The sequence below is a fragment of the Notamacropus eugenii genome, chromosome 5 (genome assembly GCF_028372415.1).
Source record: "Notamacropus eugenii isolate mMacEug1 chromosome 5, mMacEug1.pri_v2, whole genome shotgun sequence".
Taxonomy (NCBI): Eukaryota; Metazoa; Chordata; class Mammalia; order Diprotodontia; family Macropodidae; genus Notamacropus; species Notamacropus eugenii.
In genome coordinates, this window is record NC_092876.1 from 104,340,214 (window position 1) to 104,361,230 (window position 21,017).

The window sequence follows — 21,017 nt, forward strand, 5'->3', positions numbered from 1 at the left end:
TCTTTTGTCATGTTCATCAATTTGCTGGGAGTGAAATAAAACTTCAGAGTTGTTTCAGTTTGTATTTCTTTCATTACCCATTTGGAGCCATATTTTTAATGGCACTAATTGTTTATATTTCCCTTTTGGGAACTATCTGTTCATATCCTTTTTTAAGCCCTCCATTTACTCTTTGGAGAAAGGCCTTTGGTGTGATTTGTTTTTGTTAATATTCTCTATCTCTTGCCTATCAGATAATGGTGACATCTTAATGAGTGAGAGAGTACATTTTGAAATTCATGCTATGAAAAGAGCATGTTGAAAATGGATGTTTGAAAATGCTTCTATTGTCATATGATTTTATTGCCAAAAACTAAATGTGACACTTGTGAAAACTCTTGTATTTACACACATTTAAAAAGCACTCAAAACCAGAATTTTCTAACCTGTTTAAAAATCTTCCAAATGAAATTTTAGTGGATTTTCAACCCATTTGTTAAAAATGTAAAAATGCAACACCCTAGGATTAATTTGCAAGAACAATCAATCGACATCAGGGAAGATGAAAATTTATAGCCAAATTTCAACAAAATCCTTTGCATAATTGGTAGATGGAATTGAAAAATTAGTATTTTGATTTGGTAAGTACAGCCAACAGTGCACTTCTGTTGGGAACTACTTATCTTTGTGAATTTTCTTTTCCTGATAAGTCAGTCACTAAAACCATGTACTGAAATAAATTTAACATTGAGCTATGTATATAATAAGTAAATATAAATATTTCTATAAATAAGCATATGTCAGTTTAAACATTTTTACTGATGGGGTATGAGATTAAGTTTGGAGAACTCTTATTTTAGAGAGGTCACTTTACTACAAGGTATTCTGGAGAGGGATCAAACTGAGGGCAAAGTACAGCACTCTCTGAGACACAGAGGATAAAAAGTTCATTCAACCTTTCCCCCCCAAATAGTGGGTGCCCAGGGCAGAGAAGAAATGCTGTTGCGTCCACAGGACTTTTTAGAGATACTTATTGTAATTCTACTTAATCAAGGCAGTGAGTGAATATTCATTTAAAGCTCACTTTCCATAGGAGGGAAATATATGTTTCATAGAACAGAGAAATGAAAAATATATAGTATCCCTCATATCTTTTTTGGAAATTTAATATTGTATGTGAGTTCACAACAATGATTATTGCATATGTTGTAAGCTTATATACACATATATTTTTTCCTTACCTATTTTGAATTTGTAGGTACCAAAAATTTGAGGAGCAGGGTGTTTCTTCCCAAATACCTTGCAACTGCTTACCCACTTCTATATAATATATTACTTGAATTTTTTTCCTGCAGAATTTGAAATTTAAAATTATTGTCCTCAGTAGGAAGTGAAGCTGTACATTCAGTAGGCCCCAAGCTGGCACTGCCTTGAACATTCCAATGATTGCTAGCTTTTTTGATTTTCAACAGTCAGGACATCATAATCTAGTCTAAAATAGGAATCCTTTCAGCTTTTCATGTTTTAAAAATATGCACTTTTTTTTTTATAATCACTTGCTTCAAACTTAAAGTCTTAGAGCTTGAATGCAAATTTTAAAGATATATTAACTGAGAGTGGATGGAGGTCTCTTAATTCGGATTACTCCTTGGAAAATAGGTGTAGCTTCTCAGAAGTGAAGGCTTTGCCCTGTCTGGCTTCATCCAGCTCTTGTTTCAAACAACCTCTTCTATATTTATTATTTGTGATGGTTTATGATGATTTCCATGATCAACATTCATAAAAGCAAAGACTTAGGGCTACAAGGTAAAGATCATCTAGTCTATTTTGCAGGTGAGGTAACTGAGGCCACTCCTCCATATTCATACAAGTAATGAATAGCAAAGACAAGATTTCACCCCTAGGTCGTTTGATACCTGGCATCTGGTGGTTCAATGGACAGAGCACTGGGCTTGGAGTCAGGAAAACTCATCTTCTTGAGTTCAAATCCTTCCTCAGATACTTAGTAGCTGTGTGACCTTAGGTAAGTCACTTCACCCTGTTTGCCTCAGTTTCTTCATCTGTAAAATGATTTGGAAGAGGAAATGGCAAATCACTCCAGTATCTTTGCCAAGAAAACCCCAGATAAGGTCACAAAAAACTTGGACTTGACTGAAACGATTCAGCACTTTGCATCTGCTGCCTTGCCTTGTTTCACCTCCACAGAACAAGATTTCCCTCCTAGGATAAGCTCCTCACTACAAAGCTCACCACCATGCTGTAAATGCAAGCCTTGATATGATACCACCTCCCTCAGTCTCTTTTTCCTTCTGATTGAAGGCCTGGAAGGTAGAGTACCAAACTCCTCCCAATGCCTTCCTTTTTAAAGGGCAGAAACTGGGCTTAGTACACTCCACTCTGCCCTGTTTGGTTTCAACTCAATGCAACAAGATGCCCCTGGGCCAGGTAATCGTAAGTGCTTCATAAATGTTTACTAGATCTGCTTGGTTCCCAAAGGCTCAAAGGCAGCACTCCTATGGAAGCATGCCACCTTGTTTTGTTTGTCTTTCCCTATGATCTCAGTGGTACAAAGAACTCTTGGTTAAAAAAAAAAAAAGTTCTTCTACCAGTGTATATTGACCAGTGTTCTGTAATTTATGGTCTTGGAGAGTGGTCTGGGTGAGAATTTGTCGGGATAGAAGTCAGGTGACTTGACCCGTCACAAAAAGCCAGTATATATGGAAGGAAGAACTCAAAACCTGGTCATCCTGACTCAATCCACTATATACCTTGCAGCCTCTTATGCTGTCTTAATAGTATAAAATCATTCACTATTTTAGGTAGTTGTTAGTGTTCCCTCCCTTCTCTTTGAATGAACATTTATATATTTATCTGCTTACATGTTATAATCTCCCAATAAGATTGTAGATTAAGAGCTAGAAGGCATTTTAGAAACTCATGTCTCTCCCCATTGAATCCATTACCATACAACTGCCAAAGAGATACTCCTAAAGCACAGTTCTGATCATGTTACACTCCCACTCAATAAACACCAGTGGCTCCCTATTACCTTTAGGATCAAATATAAATTCCTCTGTTTGACATTTAAAGCTTGTTTCATAACTTGCTTCTAACCTACCTTTCCAAACTTTTATATTTCTTTCTTTCATGAACTTTCCTCTACACCCTTGGTCTAGTCAAACTTACTTTCCAGCTGGTCCTCACACTAAATATTCCACATTTTCCACCTCCACATTGATTGACCTCTCTTTACCTCTGCCTCTCAGAAATTCTAATTTTCTCTGATTGTTTTCTGTCAGGTTACTTTGAAGTGAGAAGTCTTTTAATTGGCTGCTGAGTTGGAACTGAGTGTGTGTATAAAATACTCTAGCAGATAAATTTTCTCCTTTGCCTGGTGTTGAGTGAAGCAAGAACTTCTCTAAATCTCCAGGTGGGGGGAGAAATAGCAAGCTACCATGCTACTTGCTACTGGCTCCCTTATCTTCCCACCCAGGCACCGTATGGTATCTATGAATGTATGGCCCTGCTGTATTTCTTTTGTTTCTGTGTGTCTGTTTCTATGTCCTAGGTGAATGCGTACTCAATATGGAACAGAACAGTTAATGACCTTATGAGCTTTGAGAGGTTGGAAGAATACATCTAGAAGTGAACTTTTTGGTGGTGGAATACAGGCTGCTTTGTGATCACCACTTTGAGTTTTAATCCACTCTCCTTAAAACCAAGTCAGTCAACAAGCATTTATTAAGCACCAGTTAGGTGGTGGGTGCTGTGCTAAGTACAGGACACAAAGAAAGGTAAGAGATAATCCCTGTCCTTGAAGAGCTCAAAACCTAATGAGGGAGAGAAGATGCAAACAACTGTATATGAACAAGACATGGAGAGGGCAACTACCGTTAAGGGGGATCAGGAAAGACTTCTTGTAGAAGGGGAGATTTAAGCTGGGACTTGAAGAAAACCAGTGAAGCCAGGAGGCAAAGATGATAGAGAGACTTCCAGGCATGGGTGACAACTGGAATTTATTTTCATAATGTCTATAGTGAGGAGATGGAATATCTTGTTCTAGGAAGAGGCCAATGTCCCTGGTTCACAAAGGAGTAAGGTATAAGACTGAGAAGGTAGGAGGGGGACAGTCTATAAAGGGCTTTGAATGCCAAACAGAAGATTTTATATTTAATTTTGGAGGTAATAGGGAGCCATGGGAGTTGATTGAATAGAGGGGTGATTTGGTCAGATCTTTGTTTTAGGAAGATTGATATTACAGTTGAGTAGAGGATGAACTGGCAAGGGAAAACCCTTAAGACAGGGAAATCAGGCTGGTATAATAGTCCAGGCATGAAGTGCCTGCACCAGAATGGTGGTAGTTTTGAAAGTCAGAAGGGGAAACATATAAGAGATGCTATGAAGGTAGAAAAGGCAGGACTTGACCACTGATTGGATATGGGGGATAGAGGGGTGGGGAGGAGGTGAGAAAGAGAATGAAGAGTGAAGAATGACACCTAGACCACAAGCCTGAGTGACTAGAGGAATGATGGTATCCTCAACAGTAATAAGAAAATTAGGGAAAAAAAAAGATAATGAGTTCAGTTTTGGACAAGTTGAGTATGAAATGTCTACGGTACATCTAGTTTGAGATGTCTAAAGAGGCATTTGAGATGTAGGGACTGGAACTCATCAGAGAGATTAGGACTGGATACATAGAGATAATAATCAAACACTTGGGAAGTTGGGAGATTTCCCTCAAAGAGCAAGGAGCAGATAGGTGGGACAGATGTTAATTCAGTGAATGATATGAGTAAAACTAATAGAGAAAATTCTCCAGCACCTCAGCTTCTTTCCCATAGAATCCTGAGGGGAGAAGTAGCTAGGGCCCCTCTGGAGACCTAGCCTTTCAGAACAAGGGGAGGTGGTGAGAGTGAGTCCAGAGCCTCTGCTACATGTTTTATGTGTACCAGTTGTCTCCCCCAATAGACCGTCAGCCCCTTAAGGGCAAGGACTTTTTCCTTTTTGTATCCCTAGCACCTAGCACAGTGTTTAGCACATAGGAGATTTTTTTTTTAATGTTTTCTGTTGATTAGAGGCTAGTTAGTCTAACTCATTGCATAGATAAGGCTGAGATAAATTAAATGATCAGGGGTATTATTTGGACTCCCAGCCTCTGAACCTAGAATCTTATTTTTTTCACTGTAGCACATAAAGACTTTTTGGTATCCTCAGAGCCTAGCACAGTGCCTTGCTTATAACAGATGCTTAACAAATGCTTATTGGATTGGTAAGGAATGGAATATTGAAGACAAAATATCCATGATAACTAAGCTTGTTAGAATATAACTACTAGTGAATATCTGTAGGCCCCAGCCCTACCGAAGTGCCTTTTGTAAACACTAAAGAAATACTTGATTGATTGGATTAGAATGCTGTGAATAGTACTTTGCACCCACACCCTCCAGAATTCCTTCTGACTCTACCAGAGAAAAAAGGGCTATCTCCAGTCATCCTGATCTATATCTGGCCACTAGAACCAGGTTGCTCTGGAGGAGAAAGTGAGGCTGGTGACTGTGCACAGCCCTGCCTCATTTAAATCCAACTCATTCACATGTCATGGCATCACCTTCCCGACGCCATGGCTCTCTTGGAGAAGAAGGACCAACAATAACCAGAGAAGAAAGAATTCTGGATAGTAGAGATCTGGCAGAAGTGATTGGACATCCAGAGTATAATAGACTGGCAATATACTTAGAGGAGGGGGAGTGGAAGCAAGAAATCTTAGGTGGATCATGCCTTTTTTACTAAAGCAGCAAGAATCTTCTGAAATGAGAGGAAATGCTGAGAGAAGGGTGTGGTGAGTGCCTGGCAAGAGGAAATGAAAACAAAGAAAGAAACAGGAACAGAGAAAAACAAAATCCAACAAAATGAGATCTTCTATTTCCTTGATTTAACTGGAACTAAGGATTTTGCAAGTGTCAAAAATTGCTTTCCTGGCACATTTTAAGTAAAAATATAAATAAAACCAATTTCTCCCCAGGAAATTTCCCATCTTAGGACAATGCTAGTTACCCAGTTAAAGAGAGGATAGGAAATCTGGAAGATAATAAGAATGCTAAGTAAGGAAATATTTTACAGATCCATCTCATTAAGACTCTCTAAAGCAGCAGTTCTCAAAGTGAATTCCAGGGACTCCTGAAAGTCTTTGAAGTCAGAACTACTTTCATAATAATATTAGAAATTATTAATTTCTAATATAATAACCTACATAACCAATATAAACAAAAGCTCTTTGGGGAGGGGGAGAGGGGAAGGGTCTTCAATAATTAAGGAGAGTGTAAAGTAGATCCAACACCAAGAAGATTGAGAAATGCTACTCTGGAGGACATATTGTCTTTGTTTTAGGCTCACAAAACATTCTGACTTAGGAATGGCAATCTTAACAAACCTGAAAAGTAGAGTTTCAAAATTTCAAAGTTAAAAGGTACTTCAGAGACCAGCAAGACCTGGAATTAATATTAACCTGGGGCTGGGAACTTGTTTTTTAAAAAGAAAATTTTAAAATTTATAAAAATATTCTGATAGCTGCATTTTAATATTACTGGTTTCCTTTGTAATCTTATGTATTTTATGTATTCAAAAAAATCATTATTTTAATAAGGGATCCATGAGTTTCACCAAGCTGTTAAAGGAGTTCATGTTCAAAAATTATTAAAAACCCTTGTTCTAGACCAACCTGTAGCAGAACCAGATTGTCATCCAAACCAAACAGGTCATCCAAACTTTGTCTGTAAGGGTAGAAACTCCCTGAATCAACCCATCCACTTTTTTTTGAGGGGGGGTGGCACAATCAGGGTTAAGTGACTTATCCAGAGTCAGACTGCTAGTAAATAGCTGAGGTTGTGACCTCCAGGCTGTAGCTGTCTCTCCCGATCCACTTTTCAACAACTCTAATTATCAGAAAGACTTTTTTTTTTTCATGTAAATTCAAGACTAAAGATGTCTCTTTTCTCCCTTTCTGCATTCTGGGGCCAAAAAGAAGTCAAATTCCTTTTCCCTGTAAAAATAATCTTCTAAACACTTGAAAATAAATATTGTGTTCTCCCTAAGTATTCCCTTCTCCAGGTTTCTTAAACATCCCCAGTTCTTTTACCTAATATTGCTGAATTCACCAAATTGTACTTTGGTAGAGGAAAAGAGCTGGAGACTTTGTAACAGCCTTCATATTAAAAGGCCAAATTACATTTCATTGTCATCAGTACACGCCTATGAGTCAGTAAGGAAGCTGGGGGCAGCAGCCTTGTGAGGGTAGGAAACCTGGAGCTGCCTCCAGTATCTCTAAGGCAACAGCTGGCCAGCAACATCAGGGCTGCCTGCAGTCAGTCCATAAGGGCGAAGAGAAGCAGAACTTCTATTTTATAGGCAAAACTATCATCTTGTTGTTTCAGAACATTTTGTCTTTGGAGGAAGGAAAACAACAGAGCACACTGATACTTCATTGTGGAGGAGCACTGAGCCTGCAAGAGTCTGTTGGTTTACTTTGGGCTGGGAGAGCTTCCCAGTATGTATGTACCTGGGGAAGTCTGTCAAGGAGCTGGTCTCTTTCCTGCACAATGAACATTTCAAACTAAAGGTGCTGTAGGCATCTTAAACTCAATACCACCTTCCCAATCCCTCAGGCTCACAACCTAGGAGTCATCCTGGATTCCTCACTAACTCTCACCCCGATGTCCAAGCTGCTGCCAAGGCTTGTTGATATCACCTTGACAGCATCTCCAATTATACCCTTCTATCCTTTGATACTGCCACCACTGGAGTGCAGACAACCATCATCACCTCAAGCATGGACTACTGCAGTAGGCTGCTGGTGAGTCTGCCTGCCTCAACTCTCTCCAGTCCATCCTCCATTCCTAAAACTCTAGTTCAATCACCTTTCCCACCCCCAGCCCCCACCTCTACCTCCTCTCTCTGTAAACTTCAGTATCTCCTCCAAGATCAAATACACAAAGTTCTGACATTCAAAGCCTTTCACAACCTAGCCCCTCCCACCTTTCCAGTCTCCTTATACCTTGCTCCCTAGCCCGTGCTCTTTGATCTGGTGATACTAGCCTTTTGGCTGTTCCAAGAACAAGCTGTTCTATCTTTCAGCTCCAGGCATTCTCCTGTGCTCCAATTTCTGACCTACCTGGCTTCTTTTAAATTCCAACTAAAATTCTGTCTTCTATAGAAAGCCTTCAACCACTCTCACAGTTTCTTCTCTTGGTTAATCACTTCCTATTTATCCTATAAACTGCTTGCTTTGTAATTATTTATTTACAAGTTTTCTCCCCCAAGATTATAAGCTCCTTGAAGGCAGCAACTGTCTTTTGCCCTTTTTTCTATCTCATTGTGTTTAGCAGTACCTGGCACATAATACTTCCTTAATAAATTTTTTTTAGTTGATTGATTCAAAACAGAACTAATGAACTCTCTCCCCTAACCTTCCCTCTTCTAAACATTCTTAATACTGTTGAAGGCATACACATTTTTCCAATCATCAATTTCACAAACTCTTCACTCTCCCTTAGTCCACATATACAACCAACTGCCAAACATAGGTCTGGTAGAAGTCTATTCCTTTCTCCCACCCCACCCCATGCAAGTTAGGTTAGTTGTTTTTTAAAAAGGTATTAAAGTTATCCTTAAGACTTGATTGGCTCAGGGGACTAAAGGTTGAGGCTGTTAACCTAACTTTGTGGTTGTCTGATGCCCCAAAGGTCATCTATCAATTATCTAACTAGTTAGAACTGAATTCATTCCAGTGGTTGTTGGGACTATGGCTTTCCAGTACACACCCCTGAAGAACCCTGAGGTGGGGGAAGGGTAGGAGAGGACTCAGCGTCAAACTTGGCTTTCTACCCACTCTGACCAAAAGACGATCTTTTAAACTTCAAAAACTCTGAACTTTTCATTCCCCTCTGATGTCCTAACAGTATTCCCACGATCAGCTGATGGCAGTGTTTACACTGGGAACCAAGGACAAACTAGATACAGATTCACCATAGTAAAAGGAACCTTCCTGACACCTCTAAAAATGGAAGAAAAGGACTTCAAACAAAAAGGAATTGTGATTTATTCCTCAGCTACATATGCTCTCTAAATCTAAGTTCATTTGCACCTGGACTTAATATTGTATTTGTGGGAAAGTGAGTCAAGACCTTGGGAATGAATGTTTTTGCACCAGCTGTTATTAACTACACTTAGTAAGATTTCCTTTATAAAAGCTATTTAAGGTTGGCTGACTATGCTAGTGTTGGGTGGAAATACACCAGTGGGGGCCTGAACCAATGGCATTAGAGAATCATGTCCTTACCTTTCTTCCCTTCCTCCTTTCTTCCCTTCTCAGGAACACCTCAAGGATCCTAATGGGGAGATGTAACCTTACTATAGGACCTGAAACTCATCTGTGAGAGTAGAAGTTGGGATACAGATCCTCAGATTTTATATGGGCTACATATACATAATACACAAAAGAAATAACAATGTACAGTACATGATAAATGTCAAATCAGTGGTACCAACAATAGTGCTCCCAGAGTTTGTCTAATCATGAATCTTGAAAGTAGAAAAGACCTTAAGAGGTCATCTACTTCAATCTTGTAACCAATGCAGGAATCCACTCTAAAATGTCTTTTGTAAGTGATTATCCAGCCTCAATTTAGATACTTCCAGTTCTGTAGAACACCCTGACTCACAGGGCAGCTCATTCCATCTCTGAAAAGCTTTAACTGCTAGAGATTTCTTTCATATTTTGGGCCAAAATTTGCCTACCTGTAACTTCCTAGCTCTTCCCCTATTAAGACAAAGTTATCAGAACTGAACATGTGCTCTAAATGTGGCCTAACCAGTTCAGAGTACAGTAGGACAATCATTTCTCTTGTTCCGGACAATATACTTTTATTCATGTAGCCTAAAATCACATTAGCTTTTTCTGACAGCCAAATCACCCTGTTGACTCATATTAAACTTATAATCAACTAAAATTGTTTTCCATACCCTATACTTATTGTTAGGGAGAATTGTTTGCAATTATTTATTGTGTGACAGGTATTTTTTTCTTAAATTGTGAAGCCTACAATTTAAAAAGCCAGCTCTCATTGGAGGAAAATAATCCATGACTCAGCAACCTTTATACAGAGAAGAAGACTGAGGGAGTAGAACACGCCCAAGAAAGATCCCTGGTATTTATTGACCCAAGGGTATATAGACTGCTTTCTAGCTGTCTGATTACACTTAAGTCACTTGACCCTTCTCAGTGTCAGATTCCACATGTATAAAATTGGGTTAAGGAAACCCCTTTGTAAGCTTTAAAACATTATTAAATGTAAATTATTACTGTTGCCAACTAAACCAATGAGTTGGGGGTAAAAGTCTTGGAAATAGGAATTAAATGGAATGGGAAAGATTTGGAATATAGAGAATGAGGCATCAGAACTTGATATTGGAACTGAAAGGGAAAGTAAATCTGAGAAGAGATCTTGCATGGAAGCAGAAGAGGCCTGAATATCAGTTTACAGTTGTAACGTAGAAAAGTCATCTTCACCAGGATGGCCTTGCTGGCAGTTTAGAAACGACATCAAGACTTGTATGAATTGTTGCAGAGTAGAGTGACTAGAAGAACCAGGAGAATAACATATAATAATAACAATATTGTAAAGACAAATAACTTTTAGAATATTAGGAATGCTAATCAATACAATAGCTGGTCAGGATTAATTAAACATACTACTCAACTCCAGAGAGAGAGGTGATGGATTTAGCAGATTGAGACATAAATTTTTGGATTTGCCCAGTGGAATTTGGGGGAATTTATTTTACTTGATTCTGCATACTTTATAGGGGCTTTGTTTTTCCTTCTTTCTAAGTGGGGAGAGTGGGAAGGAGAAAAGGCAGATTTTCTTATTAAAAAAAATTAATTTAAAAAAAGAAACTGACTTTAAGGAATCTAACTAATGATAGGGGAACCTAGTAAAGCCAGACACGGGTGGTAGAAATAGCAGGAGAACAAGTGGAATCCTTTGTGGTTATTTCAATTGCACCAACACCATTTCCAGTGAATGGAAGTAGTGCTCACTTCCAGTATTTAAAAAGGGAAGGAAATTATTTCCTTTGCTAGCCTTTAGTAGACTGCCTGCAGAATTCTGTTGCATTTGGGGTAATTCTATGTTAGTCATGATAGAGGGATCAACCCATGTAAGATGCCATGTAAGATCTTCATGCATGAGGAAAGGGGCAATGATTATCTAGCTACTATGGTGGGGTTTCCTTCTGTTTGTGTCATTTGCATGTTAGTTGGGGGTGTTACTACAAAAGTAGCCTGGGGAATAAGCATTAGTGTGTCCCTTTCTCTCTTTTAGGGACCTTGCTTTCTTCTACTCCATTAAGGATCTCACACACCCAAGTCAAGATTGCTAATCTTTCTTGAACCATCTTGTGAAGATGAGGTTTTATTCAGATCATGAGGGCAAATACACTCTCAGGGGTCTTTCTCATTTCCTAAGAATATGCTTAAGATGTTTTGTATGTAACAGAAACTTGGGCAAAAGGGACTAGTCAAGTATGAGAGAGAGTGAGATTCTAGGAGTTGATTTGGAGGGTCAAGGAAGCAATGACCGCTTCTTACTGAAGCCTAATGAGAGCTAGGTGAGGCCATAGTGGATAGAGTGCTAGGCCTGGAGCGAGGAAGACTCGAGTTCAAATCTAGCCTCTTATTAGCTGTATGATCCAAATCATTTAATCTCTGATTCAGTTTCCTCAACTATAAAATAGAGATAATAATAGCACCTCCCTCTCAGGGTTGTTGTGAGGATGAAATGAGACAATATTTTTAAATGCTTAGCATGGTTTCTGGAACATAGTAGGTCTTTGATGAAGGTTTATTTTCTTTCTTCCGTCATCTGAGGTTGGACAGTCCTTTCTCATACAGGGAGTCAAAGGGCTAGGGCAGGACTTTTTACATTTTACTCTACTCCAGCTCTCTTTATGTGGCTGTTTTACAAGGTGTGTGGCCTTAAGAGGGTAATAATAATAATAGCAATAAGAAAAAATAATAATAATACCCATGCCCCACCCAAAAGTCCTCTAGACAACAGGAGTTGACACATCCTTGGAGCCTAGAAGCCAAGAAAAGGAATTCTTGGTCAAGGAGAGCAAAGAAGATGCTCCCCTATGCACAACTAAGGGGTGAGAAAGCTTATGGAGCCTAACAACTAACACCTAAAGACCTGATCAAACCAACACGTTATGTGCTAGAATTGAGAAATCTAACGCTTGACAAAACTGGAGTAGCTAATGTTCCATTCCTTCTGGCTTATGTTCTCTGTGCGTTGAAGTGGTATATCTTGACTTTAGCAGACCTTCAGGCATTTTTCCAATGTTTGTTTCCCTAGAACAAGGTCACCAAAGCATGCTTTGTCTCCTCTGAGTCTATTCAAACAACCCAGATTTAGGTAATTAGACACTGGGAGAGAATGGCAAACTTGGCTAACTCCAGCTTGTATGAAGCTTCTCCAAAGGCTTTCCCCTTTCCTTTGAGATCATGCCTGCTTTAGAAGTCGCAGACTTGGACACATTTGAGATTACATGTAGGGTTAGAATTGACAAATATTGCCTCTGTAGATTAGCAAGGTGCCTGCTAACCCTTTGAACATTTGCATATAGTACTTAGGAGAAAAGTTCTCAAGAAACAGCTAGAAGAAGGGTTGTTCTATTTTTAGCAAGAAAAGCAAAGTGAAAAGGAAGTCTCTTATTTGTAGGTTTAGCTGTATACTAGGGAGACGAGGACTAATGGGGAAAGGTGGTGGCACTTGGAATCCAGAAGGGGGAACCAGAGTCAAGCTGTAAAATTGCTGATGAGATAGGGTGTGGGGGGGTGGGGGGAAGAGAAAGGGAATAAGGGGCCCATCCCGGGGACGGTGAGCCCATTTTTTTTTTTTTTTTACAAAACCCCACCAGTATTTATTTTCATGGTTTACTACTAAGCCACATTGCCCAATCCTGCATTACAGAATTACAGACCCAGACAGGACCCCAGAGGTCATCTTTTCTAACCCATACTTGAGCAACAAGTAGATCCTAGATTTTTTAAAGCTAAATTCATGACCTTACATTCATTCTCATTTCATTTTGTTAGATTCATCTCAATGTTCAATTATTTGACCATGTATGTAGATCCTAGTCCTGTAATTCAATTTATTAGTCATCCCACCTAGTAGCCTGTCATCCCTAAATGTGATGAGAATAATTATCTATTCATTCAAGTCACTAATTTAGACAGTTCAACAAAACAGCGTTAAAAATAACACCCTGTAGCAAATCCCTGGAAATCTCCCTCCAATTTGACATTGATCCATAAAATAATACATTTTGGTCATTCATGATCATTCAGTTTTCATGTGAATTTGCCAAACTATTATATAATCTAGCCTAGAGGTTTCCATCTTGACCACAAATATGTCACAAAAGACTCCCAAATGTCTTACTGAAATTCAGATACATTTTGTCTACAGTACTCCTCTGACACACCAATACCATGTTTTGAAAAGAAAAAATGCAAAAAAGAAATGGGGTTAGTTTGTTTTATTTGTTTCTAGTCAACCCATGCTGGTTCCTAGTGATCACTTTTTTCCTTCCTAAGAGATTCAATAATCTCTCCTAGAATTTTGTCATAGAACAATCTCAAGCTCCTTGGTCTACAGCTGGTGAAATTTATTATTTCTCTTCCCTGCCCTTTGAAAATAGGAACAATATTGTCCTTCATCTGTTTTATGGCACCTTTCCTATTTTCCCTAATTCCTCAAATATCAGCTTAACGATCTCATCTACAAGTCCTTCTGTGATAATAAGTGCTGTCTTCTTGGTATCCTCTCAGCATATATGCATGTCCATATCTACAGCTACTCTGGAGTTTGACTGTAAGTCACCATTAATGTTCAGGTGGGGAGTGTGAAGAGATCCCCTCCCTCCCTTATCTTTTGCTGTCTTCCGGTCTATAGTCCAAGGGAAAGAGAGTGTATAAAAGTGATGAGTCATTTCCCTGCTCACTTTTATAAATCATGAGGAAAAATTGTCCTCTCCCAACAAATCTGTCTTCCTTGACTCTAAATTGCCAATCACTTCAAGGGGTATCCCCTCAGATATTCTGGGTCACATCATATTAGAACAAGCAGTCTGGACTGACATAAATAAACATGGCTGATTCCCAAGCTGGTTCCATAGCATGTGTGGCAGGAATCTCATAAAATGAACATTTGATGTGGAGTTTTATTAAAAGTCCAAAAGTACCCAAGTTGGTTCTTCCGCTCACTTTTATAGAGCACAAAGTGGGATGGCTTCTCTGAACATGAGTCCTATCCTCCTTAGCCCCAAGTCAGTAATCGTAAAAGGCAACTCCATTAGCCATGAACTAATTTGTAGTTCTGTGTCCTCTCAGCAAGGAAATACTGGGTATGTCGACACTCCCCAGAGAGACTTGGTGCCTCATCTGTCTCTAAATAAAGGTTCATGGTCTGTAATGCAGGGATTCTTAACCTGAGGTTCAATAACTTGATTTTTAAAGTATCTGATAACTGTATATCAATATAATAGTAAAGACTGTGGTAAAAAATACTAATTTTATTTCATAAAATAATTACAAAATTCACATAAGAGAACAAAATGAATACCAACATTTTCAAGGGAAATTAAGAAAAAGAAGAATTGGGAAGTTGAAATGCCAGGTTTCAAATTACACTATAAAGCAGTAATTGTGAAAAATATCGAGTAGTGTATAAAACATAAAAAAAATATTTCCATGGAATAGATTGCATTAAAACAAGGTACACATAGTAGTCTACTGTTCAATAAATATAGAATCATAAAACATCAAGAAAATTATTTATTATCCAAACACAGTTGTTGGGAAAACTGGATAGTAGTTTGTTGATAAAATGGGAACAAACCACCATTTTTCCATAAGCCCTGAAACATTGCAAGTGAGCTAAAGATTTAAATTTTTAAAAAACCCATAAACTAGAAAACAAGAAAAGTTGTATCTTTCACAACTGTGGACAGATGATAAATTCTTAACAAGCTATGACTTAGAGGAAATTTTACAAGGTTTACAAGGTTAAATAAATGAATTGTATTACACAAAAATAAAAGTTTTTGCATAGCAAAAGCTAAGTATCAAGGATAAGAAAGAATTCTGGGAATAAATATTTTTATCAAGTATTTCTTATAAATCTTGACAACCAAAATTTATAAGAAACTGATGCGTATATATATATATATATATATATATATATATATATATGTATGTATATAATATATACACATGCGTATGTATATATGTAAGAGCAATTCTCTAGGAGATCAGTGGTTAAAGCATAGAAAAGGCTGTTCTTGAATAAGAAACACACATACATTATGAACAACTTGGAAAGAATGTTCAAAATCTCTCATTAGATATGTAAATTAAAATAACTGCAATTCCACTGACTCATCAAATTGGCAAAGATAATGAAAGACAACAAAATTCAGTACTGGTAAGGTTATGATTTAAACAGGTATTCTATTGCACTTTTTAGAAAGTAATTTGTAATTATGCAATAAATTACCAAGAAAATAATATATAGCTTTTGACTCATTTGCATTTCTAGGATTCTGTCTAAAGAAGATCATCCACAGGGGAAAGATGTTCTGTGCAAGAATAGTCCAATGCTATTTATAATTGGGAGGGAGGAGAGGGAAACCTGGAAATAAATTAGATATCTATGCACTGGCAATGGACCAAATAAATATGGAACTATGTGCCAATGCCCCTACCCCTTCTTCTTTCTGCCTTCTGGTTGGAAGCTGACTGCCCACTTTCCCAAGTTTGGATTCCTTCAGTTACTTTCCCACATACTACTAACCACCACCCCAGCACAAGGCTGAGAGAGCTGCTCACACCTCTTGGATAATCAAGGAGTCACCAACTATATTCTTTATGGTAAAATGAAGAACTACAGTTCCATTCAAATAAATATGATGGAATATTATTATGCCACAAGAAATGACAAACTTAAAGAATTAAAAAAATAGTAGATTTAGACAAAGTAATGTGAAATGAAGAAAGTAGAACTGAAATAAAATTGCACACACTATTTACAACTTTGACATTAAAGATAACAGAGGACCAAAAAAAATTCCATGTTACATACACAAAAAAGAAGATGGGGTTTTTCTGTGATATTGCCCTGTGAGGTAAGGAGGTTGTTCTTATGAATTTTTTTCATGTGGGGAGCGGTTGGTGGGGTAGAGAATAGTGGTGGTGAACTGTATGTTGGTTTGTATTCTGATCTTTGACATGATAGTAAAGTTATCTCTTCCACAAAGTCTTACTCCAATGTCTCAATGTGACATGGAGATGACCCTATGTTCTCAATGTCTCTGGCAATTTCTATAATATTAAAAAGACTTCATGTACAATCTTTGCAAGACTGAGTCTGCTTTCAGAGGTCTAGCTGAGTTAAGCACAGAAAGGCTCATCATCAATAGCCTGGCCACTTGGTGAGGAAGTCTAAAGCCATGGCAACCCATGAAACAAACAAACAAAGAAATACAAAATGAACCTCTGTCCTCTGTAGTCCCCTTCTATTTCTATAGTGCTAATGCCAAAGTGTCAGAAAAGGAGACATAGAGTAGTATGAATCACACAATTCTTAGATAGTTTATAAACATTAATTTAGCTGTTAGTCCTCTAAAAGTGAGATCTTTGTCAAATAACCAGTGAATAGGCATATTATCAGATAAAGTAAATTATTTCAATTTTGACATTCTTGTTATAAATGGAAGCAAAAGACAGAATTTGCTCAATGGTAGGTTGGCTCGCAGCCTCTTCAGAGTCAAAGGATTTGGCTGAGCAGATTTCATAATATGCCCACAGAAAGCAAACATTTCATGAGATATGGTCAGTTAGTATAAACAGTGCTCATAATAAATATTTGCAAAAAGCCTATCATGAGAATAATTTCATATATACTCTATTCAGCTTCCTTCTCCTTCTGCCCCCACAAATACCTTCTCTCTTTGGTGAATTACTTTCAGAAACTTCACTTTGAGGGAGGACCCAGACAAGCCATGTTTTACTCTCTTGACTTGGCCACCATACTTTAGCTGACTTCTCCCTTTGCCCCTGAGGCCCCCTTCTCTCATTGGCAAGTTCCTCCTGGAACCTCCATTTTGAGGAAAGACCCAGGTCAGCCACATCTCATTCTCTAGTCTTCACAATTATGAAATACCTTCCCCTCCTCCTCCTTTTCAACTCTCTTTTCTGCGTTTCCTTCTTTCATTTGAATGTAAACTCTTTGAGGGCTGGGGCTATAGTTCTTTTTGCTTGTATTTGTACCCCCACCCAGTGCTTAGCACAGTGCCTGTTATATTGTGGCTGTAATCAATGATTGTTAATGACTTGACTGCAGAGAATGAAATGGTATAGAAATTCTACAAAGCAATCCATAAGACCCATAAGACCCTTGAAATTAAATAAATATATACACTCTTGATCCTAATTAATTACATTTTAAAAATGTGAGAATAGATAAGCATGGAAAAGATAGAAACATTGGAAAGTATGGTTTAGGAGTAAGAAATTACAGAGGTCAAAGAGGAGTTTCACACCTATATTGCTTTCTTCCAGAAAAGAATCAGAAGATCTTGTATATGACAAATGTTATGTAACGTCACTTAAAAATTTGATTATAAAGACAAAAAGTAACTCATTACTGATGTAAGAATTATTCCTAAATCAACTACCTAAATCAACTATCACTGACTTAAGAACTGATATAAAGCTAGAAGATAATATGAAAAAATTAGGAAGAAGTGTAATTAAAACTTCAACATGAAATATTTAAACAAATTATTAATTTTTGAAAAATGAGATATGGTTAGAAGAAAGAGTGTCAACACTGATTGCATCTTCACACAGAAGCTTGACATATAAATCGATTGCCATCAAAAGGAGATCACAAAAGCCTAAAAACCACTTTAGTTAGTAAACATCTGATTAACTTGCCAAACATAGAGAAATAGTAGCCAAGGGCAGCATTGGTCTAGAACATGCACTAATCCATAAAATCCTGAGAAAGACAGAGGAAGATTAAGAATAACATTACTTTATAAAACAGAGAATCAATGAAAGGAAGAAATTTAAGAAAAGCTACTCAAGAGGCTTAACTAAGTAAAGTTACAAAGGGGCATTTGAAGAAGATAATCAAAATCTTTTTAATCACCAATTGTAATGGAATGAGCACAGTCATTCATGCCCTAATAGAAGGAAACAAAAATGCCACAGGAAAGAAAAAAGGTGGGGGAAAACAACCTAACTCACCAAGTAGATGAGGAGGACTTGGTTCGTACTGAAGGTAACACAATTTTGAGGACAATGAGGGATTGCTTTTCAAAGTATTTGAAGGAGGCAAACATACCCCAGGTGTAACATCAGCTTCCAAAGTGATGGATATTAATAAATTCTTCTCCAACTACACAAAATATTGTGAGAATAATTCAAACACAGGGACAAATTCCATAGAAAAAATTATTATCCTCACACAATTGAAAGAAAGATACGGAGACCACTCTTCTAAGCAGGAATTAAAGTTTCCCATGGAGATGAGCTAACAAGATTTTAGAGACTGTCTATTCCTACCTCCCCAAGTATCATATTTAGACAACACATAGATATGCATATAACCAAAGAAGAGCAGCATGTGGGATAAGGAGGAGGAAGAGAAGGAGGAGGAGAACAAGAATGAGAAGAAGAAGAATTAGAACAAGAACAAAAAGAACAAAAGTGAGAAGAATGAGAAGAAAACAAGAACAAAAAGAACAAGAATAAGAACCAGAAGAATGAGAACAAGAACAAGAAGAACAAGAATGAAATGAACAAGAATAAGAATGAAATCAAGAACAAAAGATGAGAACAAGAAGAATGAGAAGAACAAGAACAAGAAGGACAAGGATAAGAACGAGAACAAGAAGAGCAAGAACAAGAAGGATGAGAAGAATAAGAATGAGAATAAGAAGAATGGGAACAAGAACAAGAAGGACAAGGATAAGAATGAGAACAAGAATAAGAATAAGAGGAATGAGAAGAACAAAAACAAGAACAAGAATGAGAACAAGAAGAATGAGGATAATGAGAACAAGAAGAACAAGAACAAGAAGAATGAGAAGAATAAGAACGAGAAGAAGAACAAGAGTGAGAGCAAGAAAAAGAATAAGAGGAAGGACAAGAACAAGAATGAGAACAAGAAGAATGATAAGAAGAATAAGAACAAGAAGAACAAGAATGAGAAGAACAAGAATGAGAAGAAAAAGAACAAGAATGGAAGAATAAAAACAAGAACAAGAATGAGAACAAGAAGAACAAGAGTGAAATGAACAAGAATAAGAATGAAATCAAGAACAAGAATGAGAACAAGAAGAATGAGGAGAAGAATGAGAACAAGAACAAGAATGAAAAAGCAAGGATGAGAACAAGAAGAATGTGAAAAACAAGAATCAAAACAAGAAGAACAAGAAGAAGAATGAAAACAAGAAGAAGAATGAGAAGAACAAGAATGAGAACAAGAAGAATGAAAACAAGAGGTACAAGAATGAGAAGAACAAGAAAAAGAAGGACAGGGATAAGAATGAGAAGAAGAACAAGAGTAAGAATGAGAACAAGAATGAGAATGAGAAACAGAGCAAAAATGAGAACAAGAAGAACAAGAATGAGAAGAAGAATGTAAAGAACAAGAACAAGAATTAGAAGAACAGGAATAAGAATGAGAAAGAACGAGAAAGGAAAGAGTAAGAACAAGGATAAGAATGAGAAGAATAAGATTGCTCATGTAGAAGAGCAAGTGATGGACACTCTGTGTATTCTATATGATATCCTCGTGATGTCAAGAGGAAGAGAGAAAGGCTCCTGGTGTGCTATGTAATCCACTGTGGCAAATTTATAAAAAGATATAAACAAAAGGTTCATAGGATTGGCAGCGAGAAATGGGCTGTAATCTGCATTATTGGAAGAAATACCCACATTGATAAGATCATAGATCCATTTGAACATTTGGAGTATACCTTCTTGAATTGGAATATTTTCCCAACAGACTATATTCTGTTTTGTTTCTTTAACCATGTTTTGAGAATTTGTCTTTTTTAATGGAGAGTTTGTGTTTTAATGGTTACATATTAAATTTTACCTTTTTTGCCTTGTTATCTTTGTCATTCTGAGTAGAATCTTTCTTTGATGTACCTGTATGATATCTCTTCATAAGACAGAGTCTTACTAAACTAAATGTCTATATTTTATACTGATAAAAACTATATATTCTCCAAAGACTTATTCACTACCAGCCTTGCTCTCTTGTTAAAGATAGGATTTTTAACCTGGAGATGACCAGCCCCTTTCCTTTTGTTCCTACCCATTTAAAATTGTTTTTTTCCCATCTCTGTTAATCTGAAATTCCCTATGGATTAGGTCCTAATACATTCTGTAACAACTCTTCCCTCTATCTTCAGGCTTTCTTTCCTTTCTCAGTCAGTTCCATTTATATAATATTCATTAAATGCCTCCAAGTATGAGGCACTAAGCTTAGCATTGCTTGAGAGGGAATGAAATGTTACAGCCAGACTGATGAAAAGAAAAAAATGAAAATCTCTACCCCGAAGAAACTTACTCTTTACTGAGGAATACTACATGTACACATGAGTAAATGCCAGATGATTTGAGGAAGGAAAGGGCATTAACAAGCGAAACAGTCAGAAGAGAAAAGGCTGAGGTGAGAAAGGAGAGCTTAGGGGTTGGGGGAACCTGCAAAGCCGTAGAGATATGGGAGATGGAGACCGAGCTCACAAAACAGTCAGTAGACTAGTCTAGTGGGAAAATAGAATGCAGGAAGAAATCATGTGAATAAGTTCATGTTTGGTTGTTGTCCTTCATTCTTGAAGAGGAACAAAATGACATCACTATGGTAAAGTCAAGTTACAGTATGCCATACTGCGACTGA